The sequence below is a fragment of the Orycteropus afer genome, unplaced genomic scaffold (assembly GCF_000298275.1).
Source record: "Orycteropus afer afer isolate SDZICR_OR568_19922 unplaced genomic scaffold, OryAfe1.0 scaffold00306, whole genome shotgun sequence".
Taxonomy (NCBI): domain Eukaryota; kingdom Metazoa; phylum Chordata; class Mammalia; order Tubulidentata; family Orycteropodidae; genus Orycteropus; species Orycteropus afer.
The window spans coordinates 3181988-3194934 of NW_006921893.1; the positions used below are offsets into that span (position 1 = coordinate 3181988).

Consider the following 12947-nt stretch of genomic DNA (forward strand, 5'->3'; position numbering starts at 1 on the left):
TACTAAGTAAGATATCCTTCTGCAGGGAACAGTCCCTTTTGACAATATGACCAAAGTAGGTGAGACAAAGTCTGGCCGTTCTCACGTCCAAGGAGCATTCCTGGCTGCACTTCTTCCAGGACAGATTTGTTAGTTCTTTTAGCAGTCTGTGGTACTTTCAGCATTCTTTGCCAACACCAAAACTCAAAACACTGACTCTTCTTCAGTCTTCCTTATTCATCGTCCAGCTCTCACATGCATATGTGGTGATTGAAGATATCATGGCTAGTGTCAGGCATACTTTAGTCTTCAAGGAGATATCTTTGCTCTTCAGCACTTGAAAGAGGTCTTTTGCAGCAGACTTGCCCAAAGCAATACATTGTTTGATGTTTTGGCTGCTGCTTTTATTGGCGTTGATTGTCAAATCAAGTAATATGAAGTCTTTGAGAACTTCAATCTTTTCTCCACTTGTTGTGATGTTGCTTATTGGTCCAGTTGCGAGAATTTTTGTTTTCTTTATATTGAGATATAATCCATACTGAAGACTGTAGTCTTTAATCTTTATCAGTAAGTACTTCAAGTCATCCTCACTTTCAGCAAACAAAGTTGTGTCATCTGTGTATCCCAGGTTGTTAATGAGTCTTCCTCCAATCCTGATGCCATGTTCTTCTTCATATAATCCAGCTTTTTGGATTAATTGCTTAGCATACAGATTGAATAAGTATAGTGAAAGGATAAAAACTTGACACACTCCATTTTTTATTTTAAACCGTGCAGTGTCCCTTTGTTCTGTTTGAATGACAGCCTCCTGGCATATGTACAGGTTCCTCGGGAGTACAATTAAGTGTTCTGGAATTCCCATTCTTCTCAATATTATCCATAATTTGTTATGATCCACACAATTGAATGCTTTTGCATAGTCAATAAAACACAAGTAAACATTCTCTGGTGTTCTTTGCTTTCAGCCAAGATCTATCTGACATCAGCAATGGATCCCTTCTTCCATGTCTTCAGAATCCAGCTTGCATTTCTGGAAGTTCTCTATCAATATACTGCAGCAACCGTTTTTGAATTATCTTCAGTAAGATTTTACTTGCTTGGAATATTAATGGTATTGCTTGATAATTTGCACACTGTGTGGGATCATCTTTCTTTGGAATGAGTACAAATATGGATCTCTTCCAGTGTGTTGGCCAGTTAGCTGTCTTCCAAATCTATTGCCATAGTGGAGTGAGTGCTTTCAGTGTTTTTATTATTATTATTATTTTATTGTGATTTGGGTGAAATTTTACAGAGCAAATTCATCTTTCTTATAATTCACATACACTTTGTCTCATGACATTGCCTATAATCTCTCATACTGCAACAACTCTCCTCTCAGTTCTTCACAATAGCCACCTCACTCCTGTCCACTGAGCTGTCTCCCTGTGCATACACAGTCCTTCAATTCTCCCATAATTGATCTCCCCAAGGAATGTATCTACCTATGTAAATGTTCAGCTCATATGCCTGTCTTCTATTTGGCTGGAAGCTACTGGAGTGAATTCAATTCCAGAAGTGAAGGGCAGCTAGGGGCCATAGTCCCAGATGTTCCACTAGGCTCTATTAGACCAGCAAAACAGATCCCTTATTTATTTATTATGATTTTGAGTTTTGTTCCACATTATTCTTCCACTCTGTTCAGGATCTTCTACAGAGATCCCCTTCTGAGTGGTTGACAGTGGTATCTGGGCACCATCTAGTTCCTCTGGTCTCACAGTTGTATAGGCTGAGGATCACATGGTGTACCAGTCCCTTGGATGAATTGTTTCTATGAGTCTTTGTTTTTCTTCATTCTTCTTTGCTCTAGATGAGGAGAGACCCATGGATGCATCTAGATGGCCACTTGCAAGCTTTTAAGATCCCAGTCACTACTCGTCCAGTGTGGCATCCATTTGTTTGAACATCTCAGTGGGTATCCCGTCAATTCCTAGAGCCTTGTTTTTCACCAATTCCTTCTGTGCAGCTTTGACTTCTTCCTTCAATACCGTTGGTTCTTCATCATATGCCACCTCCTGAAATGGATGAAGGTTGACCAATTCTTTTTGGTACTGTGATTCTGTGTATTCCTTCCATCTTATTTTGATGTTTCCTGCATCATTCAATATATTGCCCATAAAATCTTTCAATATTGCAACTCGAGGCTTAATTTTTTTCTTCAGTTCTTTCAGCTTGAAAATGCCAAGCATATTCTTCCCTTTTGGCTTTCCAACTCCATGTCTTTGCACATTTCATTAAGCTGCTCTTTGAAATCTTCTGTTCAGCTCTTTCATCTTGCCAGTTCTTCCATTTGCTTTGGCTACTCTCCATTCAAGGGCAAGTTTCAGAGTCTCTTCTGACCTTCACTTTGGTCTTTTCTTCCTTTCCTGTTTTTTTAATGACCTCTTGCTTTCTTCATGGATGATGTTCTTGATGTCATCCCACAGTTCCTCTGGTTTTTGGTCATTGGTGTTCAATGCATCAAATCTATTCTTTAAATGGTCTCTAAATTCAGGAGGGATATATTCGAGGTCATATTTTGGCTCTCATACACTTGTTTTAATTGTCTTCAATGTCAACTTGAACTTGCATATGAGCAGTTGATGGTCTGCTCAGCAATCAGCTCCTGGACTTGTTTGGGCTGAAGATATTGAGCTTTCCCATCCCTCTTGCCAAAGAAGTAGTCAATCTGATTCCTGTGCACTCCATCTGGTGAAGTCTGTGTGTATAGGTGCTGTTTGTGTTGTTGAAAAAGGTATTTGCAATGACTAAGTAGTTGGTCTTGCAAAATTCTATCATGAGATCTCTAGCATCATTTCTATGACCAAGACCAAATTTTCCAACTACTGGTTATTCTTCTTTTCTTCCAACTTTTGCATTCCAATCACCAGTGATAATCAGCACATCTTGATTGCATGTTCAGTCAATTTCAGACGGTGGAAGTTGGTAAAAATCTTCAATTTCCTTACCTTTGGTTTTGATAATTGGTGCATAAATTGAATAATAGTAGTATTAACTGGCCTTCCTTGTAACTGAATGGATATTATCCTATTACTGACAGCATTGTATTTCAGGATAAACCTTGATACATTCTTTGTGATGATGAATGCCACACCATTCCTCTTCAATTTGTCATTCTAGGCATATAGTTGTCTGATTCAAAATGACCAAAACTAGTCCATTCCAGCTCACTAACACCTAAGATATCAATCTTTATGTGTTCCATTTCAGTTTTGACAAGTTCCAATTTTCCTAGATTCATACTTCCATGTTCTGATTATTAATGGATGTTTGCAGCTGTTTCTTCTCAGTTTGAGTCATGCCACATCAGCAAATGGAGGTCCTGAAAGCCCTACTTTATCCATATCATTAAGGTCAACTCAACTGTGATGATGCAGCTCTTTCCCATTCATATTTTGAATGCCTTCTGACCTAAGGGGCTCATCTTCTGGCACTGAATCAGACAATTTTTCAGGTCTATTCATAAAGTTGTCCAGTAAAATATCAGACAATGTTTTACTGCTATTCATAAGATTTCCCTTGGCCAATTCTTTGAGAATGGATGGCCTCTTCCTTCTTCTGAGTCTGCCACAGTCTGGAAGCTCTGCTGGAGGTTCCAACTCATAGTGACTCTATAGGACCAAGAGATTTGGAAGACCACTACCTGGCCAACTAACTGGAAGAGATCCATATTTGTGCCCATTCCAAACAAAGGTGATTCCACAGAATGTGGAAATTATCAAACATGCAAGTGAAATTGTACTAAAGATAATTCAAAAACAGTTGCAGCAGTATATTGAAAGAGAGCTTCTAGAAATGCAAGCTGGATTCATAACAGCATGTGGAATGAGGGATATCATTGCTGATGTCATATGGATCTTAGAAAGCAAAGAATACCAGAAAGATGTTTACTTATGTTTTATTGACTATGCAAAAACATTTGATTGTGTGGGTCATAACAGAATATGGATAACATTCAGAAGAACGGGAATTTCAGAACACTTGATTGTACTCACAAGGAACCTGTACATAGACCAGGAGCCTGTTGTTCAAACAGAACAAGGGAATACTGCATGGTTCAAAATCAAAAAGGGAGTGCATCAAGGTTGTATCCTTTCACCATACTCATTCAACTCTTATGCTTCATAAATAATCCAAGAAGCTGGATTATATGAAGAAGAATGTTGCATCAGGATTGGAGGAAGACTCATTAACAAACTGGGATACACAGATGGCACGACTTTGCTTGCTGAAAGTGAGGATGACTTGAAGCACTTACTAATGAAGATTAAAGACTATAGTCTGCAGAATGGATTACATCTCAATATAAAGAAAACAAAAATCCTCACAACTGGTCCAGTAAACAGCTTCATGATGAATGGAGAAAAGATTGAAGTTGTCAAAGATTTCATATTACTTGGCTCTACAATCAACACCAATGGAAGCTGCATTCAAGACATCAGATGACGTATTGCATTGGGAAAATCTGCTGCAAAAGACCTCTTCTAAGTGATGAGCAAAGATGTCTCCTTTAAGATTAAGGTGTGCGTAACCTAAGCCATGGTATTTTCAATCACCTCTTATGTAAGTGAGAGCTGGACAATGAATAAGGAAGACCGAAGAAGAGTCGATGCTTTTGAGTTGTGGTGTTGGAGAGGAATGCTAAGAGTACCATGAACTGCAAGAAGGACTAACAAATCTGTCCTGGATGAAGTGCAGACAGAATGCTCCTTGGAAGTGAGAATGGCCAGATTTGTCTCATCTACTTTGGTCATGTTGTCAACAGAAACCACTCCCTAGGGAAGGATATTGTGCTTGGTAAGGTGGAGGGTCAATGAAAAAGGGGAAGGCCCCCAATGAGATAGATAAACACAGTGACTGCAAAGATGGGCTCAGGCATAGCAAGGATCGTGAGGCTGGCACAGGACCTGATAGTGTTTCATTTTGCTGTACATAGGGTCTCTACGAGTCAGAGACAACTCAACGGCACCTAGCAACAACAACAACAACAAACGCTGATGACATTGAGCATCTTTTCATATGCTTGTTTGCCATTTGAATATCCTTTTTGGTGAAATGTCCTTTGCCCATTTCTTGATTGGGCTGTTTGTCCTTTTGTTGTTTAGTTGTATGAGTTCTTCATATATTTTTAATGTTAAACCCTTTTCAGATATATGTTCCCCAAAATTTTCTTCCAATCTGTAGGTTGTCTCTTACTTTGTTGATAAAATCCCTTGATGCCAAAAATTTTAAATCTGATGTAATCCAATTTACATCAGTTTCTCTCTTTTTCAGATCAATTTACATCTGTTTTCTCTTTTTCTGCTTACGATTTTGTTTTCATATCTAAGAATCTATTTTTATAAACTCAGTCCTGAAGCATTACTCATTTATTTTTCTGAGAGTTTAAAGTTTTAGATCTTACTTAGGTCCTTGATCCATTTTAAATTAATTTTTGTATGTGATGTAAGGTATGAGCCCAGGCTCATTCATTTGCATGTGGAATTCCAGTTGTTTCAGCACCATTTATTTATTTATTTACTTTTATAAGTTTTATATTTTTATTGCTTTTGAGCATATACACATGAAACCAACAATTTCTACATGTACAATTCATTGAAATGGATTACATTATTCAAGTTGTATAACCATTCTCATCCTCCTTTTCTGAGTTGTTCCTCCCCCATTGTGGTAGTTAATGTTATGTATCAAGTTCCCTGGGCTGAGGTTTTGACTGTCTGGGCAGCAGGATGCAGTTATTCCCCAGGATGAAATTGTAGTCACCTCTATGGTGGAATCTGCTGTGAGCAGCTAAGTAGTTGCCTTCAAATTGTGACCTACTTCCAAAACACAAGGAGAAGCTTTGAGAAAAGTTGCTAGCTTTTTTTTGTTGTTTGTTTTCTCCCTTCCTCCTCTTCAACCCTGGCATGGGCTCCCAATCATGGAGTGGGGAGGAGTGTTGTCCTTTTCTGTTTTATTTTTGGTGGGGTGAAAGTTTACAGAGCAAATTCACCATACAACAGTTCGTACATATTTTGTTGTCTTGTTTGTTTGTGGTTTCTTGGGGTGAAAGTTTACAGTGCAAATTCATTTTTCATACAACAGCTCATACATGTTTTGCTTCATGACATTGATTACAATCCCCATAATGTGACAGCTCTCTTCCCATTTCCTCCCTGTAGTTACCTTTTCCCTGTGTCCTTTCCTATACATTCCTGCTCTCTGAGCAATCTTGCTGTGCAAGTACCGCACTTCTGTGATCAGAAGGTCGCTGGCTTCTGGCACATCTGGATCCTGAATTTGGCCAAGTCTTCATCTCAATGGCTTACCATATTGCTTGCTGGTCTTGGGATTGTTCCTGGACTTGAACCAGTAATCTGCCATGTTGTCTGCCTATCTTGGGATTATGCCATTTATTTGTGGATCTTGGGTTTGTAAACCTCAGCAGCCAGCAGCTGCATGAGTCAGAAAATGTCTCCGGTTCCAGTGGGCCTGGAACAGGAGGCAGAGCTGGAACCCAAGGTCAAGGAGCCTTCACCCAGCCTCCTAGAGTTGGCACTTTGAACTTGGACTTCTAGCCTCCTAAATTGTAAGGGAATAAATTACTGTTTGTTAGAACCATGCACTTGTGTATCTATTATAGCAGCACTAGAGAACCAAGACACCCATTAACAAAACTTCACTACCCCTAAATTTCCTATCTAATCTTTCAAGTTGATATTGCCAATTAGATAGCATACAAATAGATCTTGAAAGAGCACAATATTAAAGGCAGACATTATTGACTAGTTAAGCTAACCTATTGTTTGGTGTTAGAAAAGTTCAGGGGATATTTTTGGTTTAAAGTTTAAAAATTATCTCAGGGCAATTGTTTCAGGAGTGAACCCAGTCTCCATGGCTCCATAAAGGCTGGATTCCATATGACTTTGAAATTATGTTCTACATTTTCTCCCTTTTGATCAGGATTCTGCTATAAAATCTTTGATCAAAATATTCAATAACAGTAGCTCGGCACCATCTAGCTTTCTGGTCTCATGGCAGAGATGGCAGTTGTTTGTGGAGACAATTAGGCACACATTCCATTTTCTCTTCCTATTCCTGGTTCTTCTTCCCATTGCATCAGGTAAATAGAGACCAATTGTTTTGTCTTGGATGACCACGTGCAAGCTTTTAAGACCCCAGGCACTATGCAATGAACTAGAAGGTAGAACAGAAGCACTAAGCATGTTATGAGGGTAAGTAACTGGGATGTCCCATGAAACCATGACCCTAAACCTCCAAGGCTGTCATTGTAAATATATCTATCATAAACTTTTTGCCAATTTGACTTTTTAACAAAAAAAACAAAAACAAGAAAAAAAAAACAAAAACAAGAAAAAAAAACCTCACTGCTGTCAAGTTGCATCTGACCCTTTACAACTCCTTCTTGGGTTTCCAAGGCAGCATCACTACGGAAGTAGCTTGCCCAATCTTCCTTCTGAGGAGTGGCTGGTTGGTTTGAACTGCCAGCCTTCTGATTAGCAGTCAAATGCCTTAGTCACCACACCATTTGACTTTTTATAGGGGTATAATTTATTGACAGTACTAACAATAATTGGCTGTGCAACCCTACCCTTATTCAGTGTGATTTTGCCATCACCATAAACTGAAACTCAGTACTCCATAATTAATAATGCCCCTTTCCAACTCCCTCCCAACCCTGGGAACCATTAATATACTTTGTTCTCTATACACTTCTAGCAGCATTTAGTAAACAGACTCTCTTTCCCCGTTGGACGGACTTAACATCCTTGTTGAAAATAAATTGACTGTAGATGTATTGATTTATTTTTAGACATTCCATTGGCCTATATATCCATCATTAAACTAGTACCAGACTGTTTTAATTACTGTAGCTTTATAGTATGTTTTGTAGTCAGGAAGTATGAGTCCTCCTACTTTGTTCTTCTTCAAAATTTCTTCAGATATTTAAGAACCCTTATTTTGCCACATAAATTTAAGGCTTAGATTTTCCATTTCTACAAAGATAAGGTCAGCCAGTATTTCTTGATTGAACAAATATAGATAAAATGGTCACATGTGTTTTAAGTTGCAGAGACTTAGTGTCCTGTATAACTTGTTTTTACAAAACTCTCACAGGGTTGTTTTCTTTCTGATATTGCATGACCCCAGATAGTGGTCCATAAAATTTCTCTTCTCTCTGTCTCTTTCTCTGTCCCTGTTCCTGTCTCTTCTTTCTTTTTGTTTCTCCTACCTGCTATCATCTCTCATGGTTGTTATTGTACTCCAGCCTGTGGTTTTATTTTATACTTCATCTTCATGGCAAGGACTTATGGGTAACTTTATCCTCACAATAAAATAAACAAAACACTAACAAAAAAAAAAAAACCTCACTGCCTTTGAGTTGATTCTGACTCATAGCAAACCCATTGGGTTTCCAAGGTGGCAAATCTTTGCAGAGTTAGGTTATCCTCTCTTCCTTCAGTGGAGTGGTTGTTGGATTTTAACAGCCAAACTTCTGCCTAGCAGTCAAATGCCTTAGGCACTGTGCCACCAGAGCTCCTTGATTTGTAATGACTATTTACTACCTAAATGATGCCAGTTTCATCTTTTGGCAACTTGGTCATCATGTTACTCACATGATAGGTCACATAATCCTTTGACAGCCCCCAGAGTAAATCTGATGCTATTCATTACAGGGATGGTAGCAGGAAATTGTTGTCGGTTATGAGCCTACTATGTTCCAGGAACTTTCCTCATCATCTCATTGCATTATTTTCACAATCCTAGAGAGCAAGTCTTTTGGCAGATACTGTGGTTTCATCTTTCAACATCTGTTCTAGAGTTCCTCTAGTCTATTAAAACAGAGGAGTAGACAAGGAGAGACAACTTCCAGTGGCCATAAACCAGAGAATTTTTGAGAAATAACTCTCTCTCCTGATGAGAATGGAAAGCTAAAAACTGCAATTCCGAGATACACTTGCAGTTCCAAATTTGATTGCTTTCCATCAAGCAGTTTTAAGGTATGAAATCAGACATGTCACATTGTTGCACTTTGCACTTCTGCTGTTTGATCTGGCCACTACAGTTGAGGAAGTGTTTGTGACAATATTGGACTACCGAAGAGACCATGTAAGCACGGGCTTACCTGTGATTACTTACCAATCAGTAGTGAACAATTTCACATTTTTTTCACCACATCAGAAATTCTGCTCCTAGGTATGGCTGGCATCTGTCTCTCTCTCTCAACCTCATAGCACCTTCAGAATCAAAGAATCTACAGAATCAAAGCTTCTTTTCAAATTTATAATCCCTGACAGAGTTGGAGTACCCAGTAAGCAAGGTAAGCACTGGCTCACTTGTGCTTACTTACTAATCTGTAGCAGATGTGGTAAAACTCATGTGAAAAGGCTTGCTACAGATTAATAAGCACACACAAGTAAGCCCATGCTTACTTTGCTTATTGGGTAATCTACTCCAGGTTTGCTATAGTTATAGCAACTGTAGTAGTGGTTCTAGTTCTACTGCTGAACTTCATGAGGTCAAGGGCTGAGCCCAGATGCAGGGCAACATCCTAGTGTGCATATCATGGCCAAGGAAATAAGGTTCTGTTGCTGGAAGAAAGTGGAATCCCGACTCAGAAGGAAGCTTCCTGACTCTATTACTTCATTTTCACAGTAGAAGCAACAGCTTCCTTGGCAGCCCATTTCTACAATATGCTTTGAAAGCTTAGTCTAGAAGTTATTTCTTCAGGCCTCTTACAAATGATTTAAGCCATTTAGATTTGTTAGAGTGGATTCTGTTGTATACAACTAGACCTTTCTTGACACATCCATTTCACAGAAGAGAAAATGAAGACTCAGAGTAAGGAAGTGACTAGTCCAAGATATGTTAGCTGCTAATAGACAAGTAAAGCTTTCACTCACTTAAGGGTCAGTGGCCAGCACCATTGGGAGTCTATCCTCAAGAAGCAGGGTTCTGTAAAATTTCCCAGAATGTGGGAGGTGGTAATTGTTATGGAATAAGATTCACCTATTCTTTTAGACTCTCTGGTTTGTAGCTACTAGACGCCATCTTATCCTCGTCTTTCCAGGTCCTTGGATAAAGTGAAAAAGTCATTCTCCTTCCCCACATGGATTTATGATGAGAAGTTCACCCCTTTTGTGGCTGGTGTTCCACATGACCCCACCGTCACCAACACCAGGGACTCCAGGGGCAGGAATGTCCTGAGCTAAGCCCTCTTGTCCTGCATCAACTCCATGAAAGTATATCATTATGACAGCCTCATGTAATGCACCCTCTTGCCCCTTCTGTTGCACTGTCTCGGCAAGGAGCTGCATGTCAAAAAAGCTTGCAGAAATTAGGTAAGAGTCTAGTTTAGCTGATAATTTAGTGTGAGGCAACTACAATTCTTCTAATTATCCTCTACTTTGGCATTGAAACCTTCTGATCAAATTGGGGTGGCTATTTGACACCTCTAGTGTTATAGCAATAGGCATGTTCCAGGTTTTTATTTATGTATTTACAGTTAAGTAGTCTTCCTTTTGCAGAAGTTGTTCGAGTTTGGTTCTCAGGTGATGGTCCATCCATAACTCCCTCTAGCCATGTCACTCACCAATGCTACTCCCTTCATAGCCTGAAGCAATGTAAAACAACTGGTCATATTTCTGCCAATATGCCAATATGATCAGGATGGCCCCTCTTCACAGTGGTCTTGGAAGAACCACATCATGCCCAGAGACCCTTTATCTAAATAAGTTTAAGACCCTTTGCTCCCAGGAGCTTTTTGCCACTCTATCCTCTCATTTTCTGCATAAATATTCTCTGTCTCTTTCTCTCTCACACAGAAACCCACACTTATGCAGCATACATGATGGAAAACGTTGATGTACAATACTTTTGTGTGAACATCTGTGTTAAGAAATAACAAACAGATAGATGGCTTTTGGAGGGTTGGAGAGGTTGCAGGTAGAGGAGATCCCATTCTCCCTCTGAGTGGCTATAGAATCCTGGGCGGTTCACTGCATTGAATAGCCAGATCCATAGAATAGGTAGTTGTCCTAAAGGATCCTTATATTTTCCTCTGGAAGCCTAAGAGCCAGAGAACTTTGAAGACAACACATGTTCCCTCCTTTATTTATTTATTTACTTATTGTGAAGGAAGGTTGGGCAATCTACTTCTGTAGAGATACTGCCTCCGAAACCCAAGGAGGGGTTGCTATGAGTCAGATCCAACTCGAGAGCAGTGAGTTTGGTTTGGTTTTGCTTTAATCATTGCAATCCTTACAATGACTTGGATGCTGCAACAGTTTCTCTCTTGGGTTTAGGTGTTGTTTCTTCATGGAGTCCAAGCCTGAGCCTGTGGTATGCAATTTTTAGGTGTCTCATCTGTTAGTGTATTTCATCTGTTAACCTTGATACTTGAGTAATACTTTCTCTTGCACTTGGCAGGAGAGCCACATTGGCCTTAGAGCCAAAGTGGTAGCGTAATGTGTGTGTCTTACTGTGATGCATTGCAAAAGACGAAGGAACCCTAGTGGTACATTGGTTAAGGATTCCCTTGCTAACCAAAATGTCAGTGGGTTTGAACCCAAGCTTCTGTCTGTGGTAGAAAGATGTGGCAGTCTGCTTCTATAAAATTACAGCCTTGGAAATCCTGTGGAGCAGTTCTGCTCTGTCCTATTGTGGAAATCAATTTGACGGGCAATGGGTTTTTTCAAAGGATGACATTCCCTTGGTCATCTTACTTTTGTTGCTGAGACCTGAGAGTAACATGTGTTCAATAAAGCACACAGTATTTATAAGTCTCAGATACAACCAGTGATGTACAAAAAGCCAACTTCTTCTAAGTCCCTTATGTGGCATAGTGTTAACCTAAAAATTAGTGATTCAAACCTCACCAACAATGCCACAGAAGAAAGACCTGGTGATCTGCTTTTATAAAGATTATACCCAAGAAAATCCTTTTGATCTCAGTTGTGGTCTGTGACATATGGGGTCCCCATGAATCAAAATCAACTCAGTTGCAACCATCTCCCACACCAGCACCATTTGCCATATAACTAGCCTTACTGTCTTTCTCCAGTACCCATCAGCTAATTCCTGATCATCTCTGTGGATAATCTCCTCCAATCTACTGTCTCTTATATTGTGTCTAAATTCTGGGAGGTTTAGGTACAGCTGTGACATCACAGGGGAGTGGGCTATCTCTTCTTGAGTTCCTGAGCCCATGCTGGCTCTTTCTGAGTCTCTTCCTTACCATCCTTGGTTGTCCCCTTGCAGGTGTCAGTGGTACTGTCTCTTACTCTGGCCTCTCCCCCTGCTTCAAGTCACATTTCATCAGCTCTACCTGTACCCTTCTTATAGGCATGGGAAAAACTCTCTTATCACAGGGGAGGCTGAGTGTGTATCTCCAACCTTCTTTGTCCAGATGTGACACATAGCTCTGCTGAGCCTTGGGGATTTGTCTTAGTTACCTAGTGCTGCTGTGAATCAGATGTCACACATGGGTGGCTTTCAAAAACAAATTTATTGTCTCACAGTTCTTGAGGCTCAAAGTCCAAATCTGGATGCTTGCCACGTGGATTTTTTCCTTGTTGGTAGCCCTGGGGATTCTTTGGTTCCTTAGCTTTTAGACATTCTTTACATGGCCGCTCTCTTCCCTGTGTGTATGTGTGTGTGTGTTGTCTGTCCATTCTGCTCTTTCTATAGCTCACAAGTGATGAGATTTAGAACCCACCTACTCAGGTATGACCTAATTAACACAACAAAAAAAAAAATCCTATTTCCAAATAGGCTCATATTTATAGATACAGTTGTCAAGATTTCAATATATATGGGGAGGGCAGAATTTAATTCATACTAGAAGGTAAGAAGCTTTACAGTAAACTTGCCATTTCCCTGAGCCCCATCTGGAAAGCAAGGAACAAATCTTACCCACTTTCAGCTAC

The 12947-nt window shown here is 39.7% G+C and overlaps 1 pseudogene; it reads right to left on the reverse strand.

Annotated features, from left to right (window-relative positions):
- LOC103206229 overlaps nucleotides 1-12228 on the reverse strand; it is a 49266-nt pseudogene extending 37038 nt beyond the window's left edge.
- Between the last annotated feature and the right edge of the window lie 719 nt (nucleotides 12229-12947).